Source organism: Mustela nivalis (assembly GCF_964662115.1).
Source record: "Mustela nivalis genome assembly, chromosome: 1".
NCBI lineage: Eukaryota > Metazoa > Chordata > Mammalia > Carnivora > Mustelidae > Mustela > Mustela nivalis.
The window spans coordinates 100,185,846-100,206,657 of record NC_139020.1 but is presented as its reverse complement, the minus strand read 5'-3'; the positions used below and the strand labels follow the sequence as shown (position 1 = coordinate 100,206,657).

The window sequence follows — 20,812 nt, the reverse complement described above, 5'->3', positions numbered from 1 at the left end:
GTTTCGTGTTAAATTTGTTTTGGAAATGGTGGTGTCCAGTATTGGGGGTGGGTGGGTGGGTAATGGATTATGAATTCTTGTATATTCTGTACATGATAAAATGTTTTTCCTTTTCTTTCCACATTCTTTCTCTGCTTCAAAACACTGCTTCAAAAATGATTGCCTTCTACTTTGGTATTTATTGCCATACGGTAAGGGAAGACTGAGTTTCCAAAAGTTTAAAAACAGACTTTCATTTGTTTATAGAAACGATGCTTTGTTATTTTGCATCTCTCTCTCGGTCTCTGTCTCTCTTCCCTTTTCTCCCACTCCTTCCCTTTCTCTTCTGGTAGAGGATGTGGATGCATCTTTTTCTCTTTTGGCCACTGGCAGAATAGCTCGGCGTGTAGATTAGCACCCTGCTGGGAAGTTTTCTTAAGACATTTGAGATTTAATTGTTGATGAGAACGCTGTATTTTCATTCCTTTTTAGTGTTGCAAACTGAGATTGTGACTCTGGAGTAGAGCTTCTAGAACTTACAGCACACACTGCTTATTTAAGATGAAATAAAAGTCTTTTCTAGTTGTGGAGGAAAAGGACGGTTTGAATACATAAAATTGTATGCTTTGAGTTTCTTTGCCATTATACATTTTAAGACTCGTTCGTGTGGGACTTAGGGTTATTACCGATCTGTGGCTCTGAAAGTTTATTGTGTATTTCAGTATTTGGCTCAAGATCATTTTAAGATTTTCCGTATTGTAGATGAATCTGAAACCGAAATAGAAGCTTTTAAAATACTGTTTTATTGAACGTGGTTAACTGTCTTGTGTATACACATTTGTAAAATTATAAAATTGGTTAATATGGCTTGCAGTACATTCAGGTGCATGTCTGTGAGCCATAAGCGTTGTTTACGAGGCTATTCTTGAGTCATTGGTCTTTGTTAACTTGTAGAATTTCTTCTTTTGTAATTTTCCCCGGCTTTGTTGAGATATAATTGACACATAACATGGCATAAGTTTAAAGCATACAACCTGATGATTTGATATTTATATACATTGAATAATGATGACCACAGTAAGATTAGTTAACACGCTGATCACCTGTGTGTGCCAGTGGCCGTATTTAGCCACTGTCAAGTATAGAATACAGTGTTGTTAACAGTAGTAACCATGCTGTGCCTTATATCCCCAGAGTGTCCTCTCTCGTAACTGGAGGTTTGTGCCATTTGATCAGCATCTTCCTAGAATTGTTTCTTTTAAGCCATTGGTGTTTTAGTATGTCAGCACATATTTTTATACTTTAAAAATAGATTCTGGGACATTTTTGAAAATTGAGAATTAGAACAAAGTATCGGACGTTTTTTTGCCCTTACCAAGTACTGCCTGAGATGATGTGAGTTCTGGGAGTTTTTTGGGGGGGGGGTGTTACTAAAGTACACTTTGTTACTAATTCTTTACCTTGCTGACTGGCTTAACCTGCATTTGTTCTAGGAACTAATTATTAGACATTTGTTCTGGGCCGGGGGTGATGCTGTACATTATTCTATTTATATCTTACATGGACTTGGCAAAGTAGGCATTATCCAGTTCTACAGGTGAGGAAACTGTGCTCCTGAATTCTTAAATGACTTGCCTGTGGTTCAGTTCACTCAATTTGGGATTCAAGTCCAGACCTCTCTGAACCTGGAGTCCACCTTCTTGCTTCAGTGCCACAGTGATTTCTTGCCAGGACATGAGGAATGACCCTCAGTTACTCCTTAGCACATTTGTAGACTTTCCAAGACATGCCAGAGATGTGGATTTGTTTTTCCAGTGTGATTGTTACCATGTGGCTGTGTTAATTGTACACAGATCCTTGAGTCAGCCATTCTTTCACCTCTCTGTTTCTGGTTCAACGCCTGGCTCAGAGTTCAAGACCTCCCTCTGCCCAGGGCAGATTTTCTCCTGTTGACATTAATGGGTAGTGAAAACTTGATTATCCTTCCAAAATAATGATCCCATTTTAATGTGGGTTTTCTAGAGCTATACATACAACTATTTTGGAAGGTTATGAACAATATGGCAGTCTCTTTTTGAATATGAGAACCCTCTGATATTCCTCAAATTAAACCAGAAGATATTTCTTTTGAAGAATTTATTTATTGACAGAGAGAGAGAGCACGAGCGCATGTCTGCGCACAAGCATGGGGAGCTGTAGGTAGAGGGAGATGGAGAAGCAAATTACCTCCTGAGCAAGGAGCCCAAAGCCATACTCTCTCCCAGGAACCTGGCCTGTGTGGAAGGCAGAGGCTTAACCAACTGAGCCACCCAGAAGCTCCTTTGTCTCCCATCTTAAAATTCTTTTCTTGATCTACTGTTCTGCCGTGTGTCTCCGGCTCCACATTGAGAAAGCATTTTTTTTTTTTTGAGAAAACGTAATTTTTTGATAGAATAAAAATAAATGCAGGAGAGGATAACCAGAAACTAGTAAGTTACTTACAGGAGGTGGGTAGGAACTTAGTAGAAGGCATAGTGGAGGGAATGACACTGCTGTGACTATATCTTTTTGTATAGTTTTGGAAACTTGTTTATGTTTTATATGTTCAAAAATAAAATTAACAAGGCTGAAATAAAAAACGTCCAAAACTGAATACAAACAGCAACAAAGGAACCAACTATGTTTCAATGAATAACATGAACTCTCTGAAGAAAAGAAAAATCCAAGTAAGTTTTTAATACAGTATTTTGACTATCTGCCTTAAATCTAAAGATAGAAAGGATTACAAAAATAAGAAAACTTGACCCCTGTGTGGTAGATATATAGTAACTCTTGAACTATTTTGTATGTGTCATAGAAATAAGCAAATGAGTAAATTCATTGATATTTTTTGAGGTAGAGTTTTTACTGTGGGAAAAGAAATAAAGATGAAATGGAAGAAGGCAGTGAAGCATCTCTGGTGTTTGATTGAATTTAGAGTTACATTTTCTAGCTCTGTCTGATGGAAAGGTCTAGAAGCAATGATACCCTAGTAGCAGTAAGCACAAATAGTACCCAGGTCTAAATGGCTGACTCCAGGGCTGGGGCAGAAATAGCAGAAGATTAGCCTAGAATACAGGGTAAGGAAGTATTCCCCAAAATGGTGGTGGTACTTCAAAAAGACATAGGAACTAGCTTGAACAGCCAAATCTGGGAAAATTTGAGCCTCAAAATGAATAATGGTAATAATGGGTTATAACCCATTGAATAAAGTAAGAATCCACAAGTTCATAATAAGTAAAGGAAAAGGAGAAAGCATTCTCAAGTAGACTGTCAATAAAAATGTAGAAGGAGTAATAGAATTAGAAAACTGACTGGCTTGCAACAATTATGGTCTTGTTGGTTCACACCAGCATTACTAATGGAGAAAACTGGATGGGGAGAAGGGTACTGATACAGTTTCCAGTGGTCTCTCCAGAGATTAATGACCAATGGGGAAAAGGAGTACTTCACAGTGAAGAAATCTGGCAGACACCATCTCAACCAACTGATCAAAGTTAACATCACCAGTAGTGGGATAAATAGGTTCCTCTTGGGGCACCTGGGTGGCTCAGTTGGTTAAGCGTCTGCCTTCAGCTCAGGTCCTGATCCTGAGGTCCTGGGATGGAGCTCCATGTGTGCTCCTGCCCAGCGGGAAGTCTGCTGCTTCCTCTCTCCCCTGATCAAGCTTGCTCATGCTCTCTCTCCCCCTCTCAAATAAATAAATAAAATCTTAAAACACGTTCCTTTTGATGTGCTTAATTGGGGACATCATTACTTTTCTGTGGTTTTTCTAAAATGCATAACCAAAATCTACATAGAAGAAACAATTGAGGGACCTTAATTGAGGGCATTTGGGTGGCTCAGTTGGTTTAGCATCTGCTTTCAGCGCAGGTCATAATCCCAGGGTCCTGGAATGGAGTCCCCTGTTGGGCTCCCTGCCCAGGGCCGGTACTCTGCTTCTCCCTTTTCTCTGCCCCTTTCCTCTGCTTGTTTGCGAGCACAAGTGCATGTGCTCATGTATTTTCTCACTCGCTCTCTCATGCATGCTCTCACTCAAATAAATAAAATTTCGAAAAAGTGCTAAAGATTAAATAAAGGAAGTTTAAGAGCTCTGACAAAGTGCAGTGCATAATCCTGGATTGGATCTTGGATCAGAAAATCTAACTGACCTAATAGCATTATCAGGACATTGGCAGAATTTGAGTATGTAATGAATATTAAATAATAGTATTGCATCAATGTTAAGTTTTCTGAATTTGGTCATTGTACTGTGGATGTGTAAGACAACGTCCTTGTTCTTAGAAAGATACACAGTGAATTATTAGAAGTAAATGGTCAGAATATCTTCAATTTACTCTCAAATGGACAAGCAATAATTATTAGAATGAAAAGAGAATGATAAAGCAAATGTGGCAAACATTAACAATTAGTGAATAAGTGAAAGGTCTAAGAGTATTTTTCACCATACTGCTTTTTTCTTTTTTTATACTACTTTTTTCAACTATAAGTTTGAAATTTTAAAAAATGAAATGTTATAAGTAAAACCTCAAAAAATAATAAAGCTACTTTGTGTCCAAAAACAATGACAGAAATCTTGGGAAGAGTCCATGTAGGCTTATCTATTCCTCAGCTCCCCACCTCTCCTCTTCTAAACCCATTACAGAGTGATTGATCCTTCCTGTGCTGTAAAAAACGATTCTTCTCATGGTCACCAGTGACATCAGTCTTGCCACATTAGGTCTCTTGGTCACCTTTAGCACGGATGGTAGAGAACTCCTTCCTGCTGAAACAGTTTTCCCTTGGCTTCTGGGACATGGACTCTTGATTTTCATCCTGCTTCACTGGTGGTAGCTTCTACTCCTCAGAAGATGGTGTTATCCTCCATCCCGTTGCTTAGGCTGACAGTGAAAGTTATTCTGAAGTCTCCTGTTTCACTCATCCTGCATTTGGTCCCTCATTGTCAGCTGTGATGGCTCCTAACTTACTGTCCTTCCGATTTTGGCTGTTTTTTATTGTTTGTACTGCCACTGCCTTTGTGTCAAACCACCATCTTCCTGGGACCGGACTGCAACAGTAGCTCCTCACTGATCTTTCAGCTTCCAGTCTTAGGCAACAGAACCCCATTACTGTTAGATAAAATCTGAAGTTTTTACTGTGGTTAGGAGGCCCACATGATTACATGGTTGGTCTTCTGCCCACCCCTGTGTAATCTCTTCTGCTTTGCTCACTACCCTCCAGTCTCACTATCCTCTCTGCTGTTAATTCAGTATCCCAGGTTAGTTTCTGCCCCAGGACCTTTGGATTTACTGTTTATTCTTCCTGGAATGCCCTTCTCCCATTTAAAGCATGGCTCATTCAATCATTTCATTCAGGCATTACATATTAATTTGTTTAAAAATAGCCTGCCTTGTCACTAACTTCTTGCAGGTTTTTTTCTCCCACAGAGTCCTTATCTGTACTTGAAATTGTTTGTTTATGTGCTTTATTATCTGTCTCCTAGACAGATACAGATTAAAGCGCCACAACAACAGGGCCTTTTGTTTGTTTTATTTACTGCTGAATCCCTAGAGCCTGGAATGTGACTGGCATGTAGTTGGAACTCAGATATTTGTTGAATGAATGAATAAATGCATGAATTAATATTTGCCACCTTTTCTGCTGTATTTTGTCTAATACTGTTTCCAGTTGGGAAGGCGGTCTCAGAGAATCCTATAACGGTAGTGCTTTTGAACTTCTTGGTTGATACTACTAAAGCTTCTTGGGAAGCTAACAAGTTGGTAATTTTCCCAGCTTCATCTTCCTTTTGTCTGCCCTCTGGTGGAGGTAATACTGATAAGCAGCCAGATGAGTATAGTGGGTCACTAGGAAGAAACAAATTACCCACAAACTGGGTAATTAACTTTTTAAATTACAGAGGCTAAAAAATTGTAATTTTTGGTAAGCCTCTAAATTGACCATATTAATATAGGAATTAATGACAAGAAAAAGGACAATAGTTAAAGAGAGATCTGGTTTAGGATTAAAAAAAAAAAAAATTAGCTCCAGAGTGTTTTGGATATATAAAATAATTCCTGTTTAAGTATACTACTTTCTCTGAAAGTAGTTTTTTAAAGATTTTATTTATTTATCTGACAGAGAGTGAGCAAGCACAAGCAGGAGGAGGGACAGAGGGAGAGGGAGAAGCAGACTCCCCACTGAGCAGGGAGCCCAAAATGGGACTTGATCCCAGAACCCTGGGATCATAACCTGAGCTGATGGCAGATGCTAAACCGACTGAGCCCCCCAGGCACCCTTCTCTTAAAATATTTTTAATATTTTTCCATTTTTAGCTCACAGACACCTTTTTCTAAACTACTCTTTCGGTTAATCTTTTGATTTTTCCATTACAGAGAGCCTTCTAGAATTGCCCAAAGCTATATTTACTTAATTTGTTTTGCAATAGCAGTCATATTAAATGATTTTAATGTGCATGTACTACTGACTTGATAAAATAATTTAAGTTTCTCTTAATGTCCATCTTTAATATTTAAGGCAGTACACAGCTTAATGTAACCCCTTCTCTAACCCAGTTTTGGCTTTAGCAGGGTTGTTTCCTGTGCTGTTTGGTTATTACCAAGAACGCTTAGTATATACCTTGCTGGGTAAGGGCATACTCCCACCAAAATGCTTACTGTACAGTTGGGACCCCAAAAGGGAGCATTTGCTCAGGGGGTGTCATTAATGCTGGCATCTTTGCAAGTATTTAGAGCTCTGAGGTTCTCATCTTAACAACTATGTAATATTTCAGTGTATGGATGTATCATATCTCCTCTTCTGTTGATTTATGTTTGTAATTTTTTGTTATATAAACAGCTGAAGAGTGATGGTCCTTAAACATTTAATTTTTATTTATTCAAAAATACTATATTTTTAGAAGTCTTACTGTTTCTTCTTCTTCATCTAATTTTTTTAATCATTTATATATATTTATTAACATATAATGTATTATTTGCATCAGGGGTACACGTCTGTGATTCATCAGTCTTACACAATTCACAGCACTGACCATAGCACATACCCTCCCCAATGTCCATGACCCAGCCACCTCATTCCTCCAACCCCCTCCCCTCCAACAACCCTCAGTTTGTTTCCTGAGATTAAGAGTCTCTTATGGTTTCTCTCCTTCTCTGATTTCATCTTGTTTCCTTTTTCCTTCCCTTCCCCTATTATCCTCTGTCTTGTTTCTCAAATTTCTCGTATCAGTGGGATCATATGGTAATTGTCTTTCTCTAATTGACTTACTTCACTCAGCATAATACCCTCTAACTAGTTCCATCCACGTTGTTGCAAATGATTTCACTTTTTCACATCAAAAAGATTTCACTTTTTGATGGCCGCATAATACTCTGTGTGTGTGCGCGCACACACACTCCCCCCACATCATCTTTATCCATTTCTTGTTCATCATCTAACTTGTAATACATTTTTAAGTATGGAGAAATTGATAGAATCTGTACTGTGGAGGGAGAACACTACTTTGGCATAGACAAAGATGAGGAGGGGGGGGGGTCCCTGGCTCAAAGGCCTATTAGTCCCTGTGCTTGTGCAGAGGGATTTTTGGTAGTTTTGTTATGGTAACACGTAGCAATGGCTTGGCTCATTTTTTTCCCCTCTTCAATTTTTCTGGAGTTCCCCATGTACACACTCTTTTTTTTTTTTTTTTTTTTTTAATTCATTGGACAGAGATCACAAGTAGGCAGAGAGGCAGGCAGAGAGAGGAGGAAGCAGGCTCCCTGCTGAGCAGAGAGCCCGATGCGGGGATCGATCCCAGGACCCTGGGATCATGACCTGAGCTGAAGGCAGAGGCTTAACCCACTGAGCCACCCAGGTGCCCTCATGTACACACTCTTATCCTGGAATTGTTTAAAGGGTGAAAATTGGGCTTTAGCTATTTGGTAATGTAAAATTAAAAACCCAGTAATATACCTTAAGCTGAATGAGACTGCATTGTCTAACTGGCTTTCAACATAGATCATACATTGTATTTAGGATAGTTAACAAGGCTTCTAGTGACCAGGTTTTTTTTTGTTTTTTTTTTAAAAATATTTTATTTATTTATCAGAGAGAGAGAGGGGGAGAGAGCGAGCACAGGCAGACAGAATGGCAGGCAGAGGCAGAGGGAGAAGCAGGCTCCCTGCCGAGCAAGGAGCCTGATGTGGGACTCGATCCCAGGACGCTGGGATCATGACCTGAGCAGCTGCTTAACCAACTGAGCCACCCAGGCGTCCCTAGTGACCAGGTTTTTATAAGGAAATAATTTAAACATTTTTTTAATCTCCTAGACTTCTGTATATTAAATTATGTACGTAGTAGAAAAATGGACGATAGCTAATTATTTAAGGATTGAAATTCATCAACAAGGGATCCTCATTATGTGTATTACTTATGAAATGGGTCTCTGGGGAAGCTGTTGTGGGAGTAGGACTAAACTTTTTGAAAAATGTGGTTTTAGGGCATCTGACTGGCTCAGTCCAAAGAACATGAGACTCTTGATCTTGGGGTCATGAGTTTGAGCCCCACGCTGGGTGTAGAGATTACTTAAATAAACATTTAAGAAAAAAAAGAAAAATGTGGTCGTCTTGTCACATGATATAAAAAGCAAAAAAAATTGTTATTTTAAAACTTTTAAAACTTAGGTATTTTCATGGTTATATGTTAATGTTTATGAGAACTAAAACTTATCAAGGAATTTTATTATTTTATTAATTAATGTGTGACTAGGGAAGCTTTTGGGGGAAAAATTTTTTTTAAGATTGTATTTATTTATTTTGACAGATAGAGATCACAAGTAGGCAGAGAGGCAGGCATAGAGAGAGAGGGAGAGAGGAGGAAGCTGACTTCCCCACTGAGCAGCGAGCCCGGTGTGAGGCTTGATCCCAGGACCCTGAGATCTTTTTTTGTTTTTTTTTTTTTAAGATTTTATTTACTTGACAGAGAGAGAAATCACAAGTAGGCAGAGAGGCAGCAGAGAGAGAGAGAGGAGGAAGCAGGCTCCCCGCAGAGCAGAGAGCCCGATGTGGGGCTTGATCCCAGGATTCAGGGATCATGACCCGAGCCGAGGCAGAGGCTTTAACCCACTGAGCCACCCAGGTGCCCCCTGGGGGAAAATATTTAAAAACACACACAAATATTCCTTTGTGACTTGGGTTATAAAAAAGAAATGTTGCTATGTAAATTTCATCCATAGTTATGCGCTAGTTTTCAGTGAGGAAACATCTTTGTAAAGTTTTTAGAGATAATGGAGACATGTCCTGAAGGGCTAGTGAAGCATCAGGAATAATGTGTGTTTCCTCAGCAGTGCTGAAGAGCAGTCTTGGTGTATGTGAGAGTGAGTGCTGCTAAAACACTATTCAGGCCACCTGGGAGAGAGAAGACCCTTTGGACAGATGGCTTTTGAGAACCTTAGTGGTGGGGAAGGGAGTTGAGGATGGAGTGGAATCACAGATAGCTAGTGTGGGTTATTAGCTGTTAGTTTAAACCCAAGAAAGCAGTTGTGTGATATTTTGGTAAATAAAGTATGATCCTGAAGTGGCATTGGTGGAAAAGTGTTCATCTCAGACTGATACCACACGGATGCATTTGCTTTTTAATTAGTAAAACCTCCGAAGTTTTACCTTCTACCTAGGTATTAATGGCTTTATGTTAGAAAGAATGAGATCTGTAGTGGGAGAAAGACGCTAAGTGATGTACTCTTATTTCTACTTAACTATTGGTAACTTTAAGATAATTTTACTTCTTAAAAAAAAGATTTTTAACTTTTTTTTAAAGCTGTGAACACATGAAGTTGCAGCTACCTTTCCATGAATATGTGATTGGCAAGTCACATTTTGTGCCATGTAGCCAAATTAACAAATAAGCTAGATCGTGATGCCTTATAAACATTATAAACCTAGAAACATTGGATGGGCACTTAACAAACACTTGTTGGGATGAAATTCTTATAGCCACTATTGTCATATTTTCATCTTTTTTTTTTTTTTTTAAGGAAGCAGGCTCCCTGCTGAGCAGAGAGCCCGATGCGGGACTCCATCCCAGGACCCTGAAATCATGACCTGAGCCGAAGGCAGCAGCTTAACCCACTGAGCCACCCAGGCGCCCCCATATTTTCATCTTTTAGTGGTGGGATTCATTTAAACATTTTTTAGATATAATCAAGAATAATGTGTAACAAATTCTGGTTAATTTAAGGGATTGATTTTGGTTGAAAAAAAATACACACACAACACAAATTATGTGACTTTAAAGTGATCTAAGACTGTGTGATTTAGTGATACAGAGATGAACCATACTTGGTCCCATAAAAAAAAAAAAAAAATCCAAGAGATAGGGGCACCTGGGTGGCTCAGTGGGTTAAGCCTCTGCCTTCGGCTCAGGTCATGATCTCAGGGTCCTGGGATCAAGTCCCTCATTGGGCTCTCTGCTCAGCAGGGGGCCTGCTTTTCCCTCTCTGTCTGCCTCTCTGCCTACTTGTGATCTCTCTGTCTCTGTGTCAAATAAATAAATAAAGTATATTTTTAAAAAATCCAAGAGGGGAGTTAGAGAGGAGAAGGGAGTTGGGGGAAGTTGGAAGAGGAGGTGAACCATGAGAGACTATGGACTCTAAAAAACAATCTGAGGGATGCCTGGGTGGCTCAGTTGGTTGGACGACTGCCTTCAGCTCAGGTCATGATCCCGGAGTCCCGGGATCGAGTCCCACATCAGGCTCCCAGCTCCATGGGGAGTCTGCTTCGCTCTCTGACCTTCTCCTCGCTCATGCTCTCTCTCACTGTCTCTCTCTCAAGTAAATAAATAAAATCTTTAAAAATAAAAAAATAAAAAACAATCTGAGGGGTTTGAATTGACGGGTGGGTGGGAGGTTGGGGTACCAGGTGGTGGGTATTAGAGAGGGCACGGATTGCATGGAGCACTGGGTGTGGTGAAAAAATAATGAATACTGTTATGCAGAAAATAAATTAAAAAAAAATCCAAGAGGCAGTAATACTTGAGTGAAGTCATCTGAGAAAAGACAGTCTGAGAAAGTTAGGATTTGTAATTTATATAATCGTAATTTATTTCCTAATGTCTGAGTCACAAAGTCTTAGAAATACTAAAATTGAGGCCTCTCAACTTAGAGAAGGTAGTTGTAGGACTAAGTAAAAGGAAAAGAGGTAGTGCAGCTAAAAATATAAGCATTCTAGAAACAGTTTCAGTTTAAGGGAGATCCTTAGTATGGTAAGTGCAGTCATATTCTCATGAAACATTCGGTTTTGGTTACATAGTATTTTAAAATATGTGCTCTGTTGCAGCCCTTCTATACCGATATCAGTCAGTAATTACTTTTCGGAAGAAGATAAACTTTTTTGATTGGGGTGGGTCGTTGTGAGTGCCTAGTGCAGGGTAGGAGTTAAAGACATGTTTGTAGTGGAGGCAATTTGGATTTGACAGGTCAGGATAGTGTTCATTTCTTATATATGTTAAGACTGTTGCTAAAAATAATAGGAATAATGCAGAAAGAAAAATCCTTTTGAAAGCTTTCCCAAATGTTCACTAGAAAAAAGCTAAACCTCTTCACTTTAAAGCTTCCATTTTCTCTCCAGTTCTGTAGGGAGAATACACTAAAAGAATGGAAACACATGCATTCTACATTTAGAAGAGGCACTCTGCATCTGGTTTTTATATAGTACCTGATATTATTATAATCTTAGGTTTTGTTACTACCTTTGTCTCAAAGAGTTCTTCCCTTTTCCTTGATTTAAAGGATAATTTTATAACTTGTAATTTAAAAATTAAACCTAAAGAATTTATGATGAAACACTCAGCTTTTTATAAATGGCATAGTTTAAAAACTACAGTCGTCACACATTTTATTTATAACACACAAATGTAAAAATGTGTAGGAGTGAAACAACAAAATCCGTTTACTTTAAATTCCATGAATACCTTCCTTTTTTTTTTTTTTTTTTTTTTTTTTACTTTAATGCATGACATTTTATTGGGCCGTGGAATTTACTACCTGCGTTTAGATTTCTGCCACGATGACAAGTCCTGTTCAAAGAGAGAGCCCCTAATTCTTCCCCAGAGGGTTCACCCCCAGTGGATCTGTTTATGATGGTCTGGATAAAGAGCTTGTTTTCTTGTTGGTTGATTTCTGTGTGGACTGATTATGTTGTGACTTGTTAAGAAAACTAAATCACAAAGTTCTTTTTTAAAGAAAAAAATTTAGTAAGAGCTACTTTTGGCAGTTGAGAATCTAAGTCCCTTTTTTAGTTAATTCCGGAGATACATGAAGGAGTATTGGCAGGTGTTTTCTCACATGCTTTGCTACTTTAACAAAGATCAGTGCATTTAAGTCTTAAATTAAAAACTTTTTTTCAAGCATCTCTCTTTCTGGTGTCCTAGGTATTTCCTGATAGAAGATGTCCTTTCAACTCTTGAGTTTATTTCATTCTTAGTTTCTTAAAGAGTAATAGCATGACCAAATACAGATTTAAAGAAGGTAGTGGCTGCCAAAAAATTCAAGTTTTTGCCAGATGGATTGTTCCCTTGAGGAAGGGGAAGATAACACCTGAAATACGTCAAGAAATTGTTAATGATTTCTTTGTAAAAACAGATATCTTTAAGTTGTGAGTGTTTGAGAAATAGGAAATTTATATGGGGAGTGTCTGTTTTTTCTCTTACCATTCTGAAGGCATTCCTCAGAAAAAAAATTCAAAAAATTTTAACAGTTCAGATATGGGAAATAATCCTGTCCTATTAACAAAAAAAAAAAAACCTGATAAGAATGGGAATTTTTTTTCTATAATTGTGTATTCCAACTACTATGTTTATTTTTTAAGTATTTAGATGTTTTGTTTGAGCAGGAAGATAATATAAATGCCATTTAGGTTTTTTTAGGAAACTTTTTTTTAAGATTTTATTTATTTGAGAGTGTGAGAGAGAGACAGCACAAGCAGCAGAGAGGCGCAGAGGGAAAGGGAGAAGCCGACTCCCCGCTGAGCAGAGTGAGTCTGATGGGGGACTCTGAGATCCGGACCTGAGCCGGATGCAGACGTTTAACCAGCTGAGCCCCCTGGGAGCCCCTTAATGAATACATTCTTTAACCTTCCCTCAGTCAAAAGGTTTTAGATTTGTTTCCTATAGAACCTAGTTCAGACCTGTGTTTCTTCAGACGGTAGGAGGCAGCAGAATCGGGGGGGGGGGGGGGGGCTTGGCTGGGAAAGGCCTAAAATGTGCTTTTCTAGCAAGTTTCTCAGTGGTACTGCTGCTGCTGGTTCCCACACTTTGGATCAGGTTATTTAGTGGAATCGTGGTTAGCAACCGTGCTGCTGCTTCCCTTACACACCTGACGAACAGGGAGGGCTTCAATCTCAGAGTCAAGGCATTGGAGTTGGGGGTTGGCCGCATGCTGGGCTGGGCCCAGTACTGCTGTCCTCCCAGGTGGGTGGAGTTTGAGAAAGGCCTTTACATAATTGCATGTTTTCTCTCCTACCCTCTTTCCCCTTTTGACTCTCTTTTCTCTCCTTACCACTCATTAGGGAGTCCTGGTCTGTATAATAGGGGATAGGGATAGAGTCCTCTCCTTGCCAACAGAAGTCTCCAGAGTTCTCAGGGAGGGATCTTCTGCACCTCTCAAGGAGTTACGGAGAGAACAGAGGGGTTACATGGCCGCACAACTGGGAGGCTGGGGCTGTGAAAATTGTAATAATTGGTAATAATTGTATTTTCTTTTTTGTTTAAAGTATTTTGTATTACATCTATTGATCCAGATACTGATAATGATCTGATCAGTGCTTCTGGTTATATAATGTCTTTGATACTTCCCTTGCTGGGCCAAATTAGCCCTCACTTAAAGTTCCAAGGACATTTTGTGAATGTGCATTTCTGATTTCCCAAACAGTCCCATAGGGTATCTCCACGCTACTGATGTCAGCAAATTGAGACTCAGAGCAGGCGAGCAGTCCTGGGATCACACAGTAAGGACTCTGCGAGTGAGTCAGCAAGCTGTTAGGTTATATGAACTCAGGTATGTGTGGTAAGCTCCATAACCTGTGGTTTCGTCTTCTGTGGGATGGGGAAGATACTAGCCCCTACCTTCTGAGGTTGATTTGAAGCCATTAAATGAGTTACTGTGGAGAATTTCGAATAGTGCATGGCACAAAAGTGCGCAATGAATGCTATTTCTTGGTTGGCTGACTCCTACTAACGCCTCAGTTCTGGGCTTATCCTGACTTTGTGCCATGTGATCTTCCTCTTAGGCATTACAGGTCAATAATCTCTTTTCCAGAAATTGGAGATCCAAAATGCTATGCAAATGGCAGGTTTTTTTCATACATCACTTAGTGGCAAAACCTTACACGATTTGGACGCATTTTGTACGGCAACCAGGCCTGATCTAACTTGAAACCTGCTAGTCTGTTTTTCCCCACCTACTTGTGAATGTGCTTATGTTTTGTTACAGAAATACTCCTTAATTATATGGGCTGCTGCCCCAGGGTCCATACCTTTTTAAAATCTGAACACTGCCCAGATCCAAGCCACACCTGGTGTTAGGGCTGTGTATAATGAGATTATGGACCTATGGGAGTGTGCCCCTCAATGTCTGTTTTCCTACTTGAGTGTGAATTCCTGGGGAACTGGAGCTGTCCTGTTCACACATAGCCTCAGGTCTTTGTGCATGATAGACATTCATTAAATGTCCGGTGAAAGAAGGAACCGTGCCACAGCATAGCGGTTAGGTGAAGGGAAACCGACTGAAGAGCGTGAGCACCTTATTTGTTTCTTAGAACACAGACAACACAGACGGCCGGCAGTTCACAAGAGGTGGAATTTTTTACTTTGGGGGCCTGTAAGTGTTCAGTGGGATGAGAAAGTAAAAAAACCTGAATGCCTGTGCTACAGTTTCAGCAGCTCTAACTTGTATTCTTCTGGCTTATCCATTCAACCCCTGCAGTCCTAGGTTTTTAGTTGACTTCTGTGAAAGCCACATGGGAATATCTGTACGTGCAATGCTTGGGGTGGATAGACAAGTGTGCTTTTAAATTCCATGCTAAGAGGGGTGTCTGGGTGGCTCAGTGGGTTAAGCACCTGCCTTCAGCTCAGGTCATAATCTCAGGGTCCTGGGATCGAGCCCCGCATCAGGCTCTCTGATCAGTGGGAAGCCTGCTGCCCCCTCTCTCTCTGCCTGCCTCTCTGCCTGCTTGTGATCCCTCTCTCTGTCAAATAAATAAAATCTTTAAAAAAAACAAAATGAAGCAAAAATAAATTCCATGCTAAGAATGATTGTAAAAGCTTTAAATACCTAATTCATTATGGGTTTGCAGTTAGGTGTTTTTTTTTTTTTTTAATTTTACAGAGTATAGGAATTAACAGATTGCCAAGAGAAACGTAGAACATTAGAGATTATAAAAACAAATTTGAATTTTTCTGATGAATAGACTTACTAAGCAAAAGTAGTTTTATGCCTAAATTTACAACCTAAAATATTCTTTCATGCTTTGTGAGCTTTCATGATCAGGATGAAAATTATTAATAGCTAAGAAATAATTCATATTCCTTATTGCATATAGATGAAAATGGCTCTGTTCACTCACACAGCAGTATAATTGTATAGACTACATAATGCCTTGCTTTGGTAAAGATTCTGTGGACGTTTTAAGAAGTGGAGAGGGAAGGCTGAATTACGCAAGTGTATTTTTTTTTAATTAGTGTGGATACAGTGGCTCATTGGTTTTTTTTTATATGTGTAACTGGCACAGCTGAACTTTTAAAAAGATAACTGATATGCTGCTTTCTTCTCAACTTACAATGCTTTCATTATATGATAGAGTAATTTCAGTTGTGTTAAATGAATCATTTATTCATGTTGAAAAAGAACTTAGTCAAGAAGTTATGGTAACTGAAAGACACTGTGCTTATATTAAACTAATTTCTGTTAAGTTATTAGTTTCAAATTGCTTTTGTCTACCATTTCAGTACTACTTCAGAGATTGTGATGAACCGCTTCAATATGACCTAGATTAAAAATCACCATTGGTGAAATTTCTTGACAATTACACTGAATCCTTCTGATGTTTTTTGTGTTTTGTTCTTGGTTGTGTTTTTATGTATAATTTCAAAAAATCTTTTAAGACTTTATTTTTAAGTAATCTCTACATACTCCCAACGTGGGACTTGAACTCCTGATCCTAAGATCAAGAATCCCATGGTCCACCAACTGAGCCAGCCAGGTACCCCTGTAGTTGTGGGTTTTTTGTTTTTGTTTTTGTTTTTTGTAAAGGAATGTAGAGATGGCTCATCTGTATCTCGTATTCCTTTATCTTTCCCTCCTCCTAGGAGGAAAGTTTCTTGGCTAGCTGGCTGAAGATAGATTCTGGGAAATATAAGTATTTAAGTGAATGGGGTGGGGACAGACAGCAAAAAAAAACCCCAGAGAAACAATAGTGAGATACAAGGGGAATCTAGGAAGTTGGGGTCATGAAAGCCATAGTAGTAAAGGGAATGAGGAGGGGTAATATCATTAGTCAGATTTAGCAGAGAAGTTTGATGAGCTGCCCTTTGAAAACATCAGTGTGGCAGGGTGAAGACAGCCGCGTTCCAGACTCTCACACATGTTGGATTCAGTCCCCCCCATGCCTCTAATTTTAGGCAAGTTATTTCACCTGTCTGAACCTCCATTTCCTTTTATTTTTACCTCATTCCACTTATTTTATGGTTCCCAGTGGACTTAAGGTGTGGTAAGAGTTAAATGGAGGCATATTAAATATTTAAGTTTTTTTTGTTTTTTGTTTGTTTGTTTTGTTTTGTTTTTTAGCAAAAATCTATTTGGATTGGGCATACGTAGGGGCAAGATTCTTAGAGAAAGAAGCAAAGCAAGGAAATTATTTGATTAGCTATAGCTATGTGGTTGCCTTATTTGGAAAGCCTAGTTGGCTGTGATTGGTTGTCCTTGGGTTTTACAAGTTTAGGTTTGGGTTTGCTTATGTAGTTTGTTAAGGTATTAGAACCGCCTCAGTCTAAGGGTCTCCTTGTTCAATTTATTACTTTTTTTAAGATTTTATTTATTTATTTGAAAGAGAGCGAGCACAAGAAGGGGAGGGTCAGAGGGAGAAGCAGACTCCCCACGGAGCAGAGAGCCTGATGCTGGCTCCATCCCGGGACTCCAGGATCATGACCTGAGCTGAAGGCAGTCGCCCAACCAACTGAGCCACCCAGGCGCTCCTCCTTGTTCAATTTAGTGCAAGAGTTAAATTAACTATATTTATTGTGGATCCACTGTGACTCACTTCTATATATTTGCTTGCTCATTGGTAACATAAACACCCATAAAGCAAACCCAGCTCACGATTCAAAAGTTAACCATTACTTGCAGCTATTGTACTTGTGTGCTTCTTTCTTGTACTGTTTATCATTCCCTTTAAGAATATTTTGTTACATCGGTATGCATTCTTAGTTGTTTTTGAGCTTTATAAAAAGAATTATGCTGGTATGTGTCTTCTGGAACTTTTTCCACTCCCTACCCCCCCTGCCCCCATGCTCAAATACTACTTTTCAGATTACTCTAGATTGTCTGTACTTGTAGTTCATTTGTTTTCTTGTAATATAATAATTCATTGTGAAAGAAAACACTACAATTATCCATTCTTCTGTTGGTGGGCATTGTGGTTTTAAATTTCTTGCTCTTACGAGTAGTATTATATGAATCCAACTCTCTTTCTTTTTTCTTAAAAGATTTTATCTTTTTTTGGCAGAAAGAGAGATCACAAGTAGGCAGAGAGGCAGGCAGAGAGCGATGGGGAAGCAGGCTCCCCGCCAAGCAGAGAGCCTGATGCAGGGCTCGATTCTAGGACCCTGAGATCACGACCCCAGGCGAAGGCAGAGGCTTAACCCACTGAGTCACCTAGGTGGCCCTGAATCCAACTCTTGACACATGAGCACATGTACTTGAGTTTCCTTTAGGGCTTATGTACCCAGAAATGGAATTGAATCTTATTTTTTCTAATAAACTAATAAACTTTATATTTTCAAATAAACTTTTTAAACAGTTTTATTTTATTTAAACAGTTTTATTTATTTTTCTAATAAACTTTTTTTTTAAAGATTTTATTTATTTATTTGACAGAGATCACAAGTAGGCAGAGAGGCAGGCAGAATGAGAGGAGGAAGCAGGCTCCCTGCTGAGCAGAGAGTCCGGATCCCAGGATCCTGGAATCATGACCTGAGCCTAAGGCAGAGGCTTTAACCCACTGAGCCACCCAGGTGCCCCTCTAATAAACTTTTTAAACAGTAATCTGTATACCCCATGTGGAGCTTGAACTCATGACTCCAAGATCAGGAGTGGCTGGCATGTCCTACTGAGCCAGCTGGGGGCCCCCAGAAATTGAATTGTCATATTGAAAGATAGAGGTATCCTCACCTTTGTTAGATAGTGGCCAAGTTATTTTCCAATAGCTTTCCTACCAGAGTGAGTTACCTTTTCCCCCAATCTTGCCAATTCTTCTTTTTCTTTTTCTTTTTTCTTTTTAATTTAAGTAATCTCTGTTAGGTGTATGACCAGTGTAGATGAAAACCTTAATTTTTGCCTAGCATCACTTCTTTTTTTGGTCATTAATTCAGGTGAAGTCTGATGATCAGTGAGAGAGTATGTTTTGGTTTACTCCCTTCATAGGTTGGGTTCTTGAGTATCTTCAACTTTAAGGAAGATTTGGAGTTCATTTATGAGGCAGTTCACCTGGCTGTACCCAGTGGTAAATTTCTGTAGTGGTGGTTGACTATTTATCTTTCTGGTTTTCTTTGTCCTGCCATTACTTTCCATGTTTCTCCCCTACATTCACAAAGTATTATGAACTATTTTGCCATTTTCTTGGTTTTTGTTCTTATTAACTATGGATGTAAAGGATCTAACTACAGGAGGACAAGTAGCTGGAGGACTTTGTTGCTTGCAGTAAAATATGTGCCCCTGGAGGGGCACCTAACAGAAAACAGAGTAGGACTTCTGAGGACTCAGACATAGTGAAAAGCCCCGAAGCTGAAGGCAAAGAGGCATCAATTATGCTACCCCTCCTTTCTTTTTTAGAGCTTCTGACATATGGGAACCAAATCAACCTCAAGGCTTACTAAATAGCCCAATGGTCTGCTGCACACACACCCCAACCCAACTGTTGACAATCATTCTTAACAATATTCTCTCTATATCCCACTATACAAACTGAGATAAGAGGAGGTAAGCCAGAAGGGCTACCTAGCACCTTCAGGTAGTCTGAATTGGAGCATGCTTTAGTTGACCGTTTGAGGCAGCGACTTAATAAACTGTACCTTATGCCACAATATCATCCTCAGGAATCCAGAGCTTTCATAGCCCTGATACGTCCACAGACCAGGGCAGTACAGGGACTGGCCACTTCATTAGATCCTCCTTTAGACCTTCAAAACATAACTTACTAGGATTTATCTTACTTGGTTTCACCTACGGGTATCTTTGTGGCTTCATTTTACCCTAGTCAGCTCTAGGCTTGTATGGAAGTCATTTATAATTTAGTTTGTGCTCGATGTGATCCTTATTGGTATTCTCAGCAATTGTCAGGTGGGAAGAAAAGAGCAACAGAAAGTGTGTCATCAAAATATTCTTTCTCTTTAGTGACAGAACCAATCAATTTTCCTTAAAGAGTGAAAAACAAGTTCCTCCTTTTAGCAGTAGGTCATGGAAGGTAGGGGACGGCAGCTTTAACATTTCTTTTGAGGCATCTGGAGAAAGTTTGCAGTTCTCTCTGTCACGGAGGAAAAGTGATTTTCTCTTTACTTTTCTGAGTTCTTGGCTGAGACACCCTGCAATAAAAGATAAATGAGAAAAACAAGTTTTTGAACATGTTTGTATCCCTCACATATACATCAGAGATTTCTAGGGAGAAAAATGTGTAACTCCCTAAGGTAGCCAAGGCACCAGCTGACAGACAGTCTCTTCAGCTAGAGGAAGAAGAACTGGCGCCTTTGGGAGTGCTGGTGGGGTAGGGAAGGGGACAGTCCTGGGAGGTTATCAGGCAAGGCAAGCGTAAACAAAGGTAAGATGTGTTGGTGCAGATTTAAATCCTGCACTCTATATTGGTTCAGACTCTCTGGTTTAGAGTCCTTTCCTTCCTAGAACAGAAAGCAAGACACTCTGACAAGTAGAGATTTTCTTTATAAATTTAAATTTCCATTTCAGAGGATAAGGTCTCTTGTTTTTAGTCTCTCCTGTGTCTGCTGTTTCTCTGAATAATTCTGTGCCACATCCTTAAACCATCATTGGGATGGCATATTCTGCTACCTTTCATTTGGTACAAGCATCTCAAGGGCTCTGATTTTGCCACTAGAAACCTTTCTCAGACCCATGCCTTCTCACCACTCCCCCATTTCCATGATGCCTGCTTTAATTTAGCTGACGGCAGCTGGACAGGAGTGAATGAAGCTTGAGAATTCAGAAGTCCCTGTGAAGAAATGGGGTCATGTATAGACAGCTCTGTTTGAGAGTTCATAATGAAGGGTAGAAAAAGGACGGCCCCGTGATAGTGAACTGTAGAGTCAAGGCATTTTTTCTCTCTCTCTCTTTTTTAAAGGTAGAGACTTGGGCATGTTTAACCCTGATACAAAGTATCCACTTAAAAGTGAAAGGTTACCCACAGGTGGTGGTTTGCTAGATGAAACTGAGGACTTAAAATAGCCTGAATTGTTAACACTTGAATACCCTCACCAATCTTAGCTTTACAAGGAGCGAATGAACAAAGATTAAGTGTGCTCTGTTTTATGATACCACTAAGTCTGCATGTTACCTATAACATGGGCA

The 20,812-nt window shown here is 39.4% G+C and overlaps 1 protein-coding gene across 4 annotated transcripts in view; it reads left to right on the top strand.

The window, feature by feature from the left end:
- The window catches only part of GNB4 (G protein subunit beta 4), a 60,596-nt gene that overhangs the window by 1,518 nt on the left and 38,266 nt on the right, over nt 1-20,812 (top strand). Inside the window, exons 1-2 of one of the 4 annotated variants that reach the window (XM_082744409.1) lie at nt 1,128-2,684; nt 13,895-14,020. The exons of 2 other annotated variants lie outside the window; for them this stretch is intronic. The gene's annotated coding sequence lies outside the window, so the exon portion shown is untranslated. Of the gene's footprint in view, nt 1-1,127; nt 2,685-11,205; nt 11,230-13,894; nt 14,021-20,812 lie in introns of those variants that run through there. One more of the 4 variants, XM_082744408.1, reaches the window with a different exon arrangement.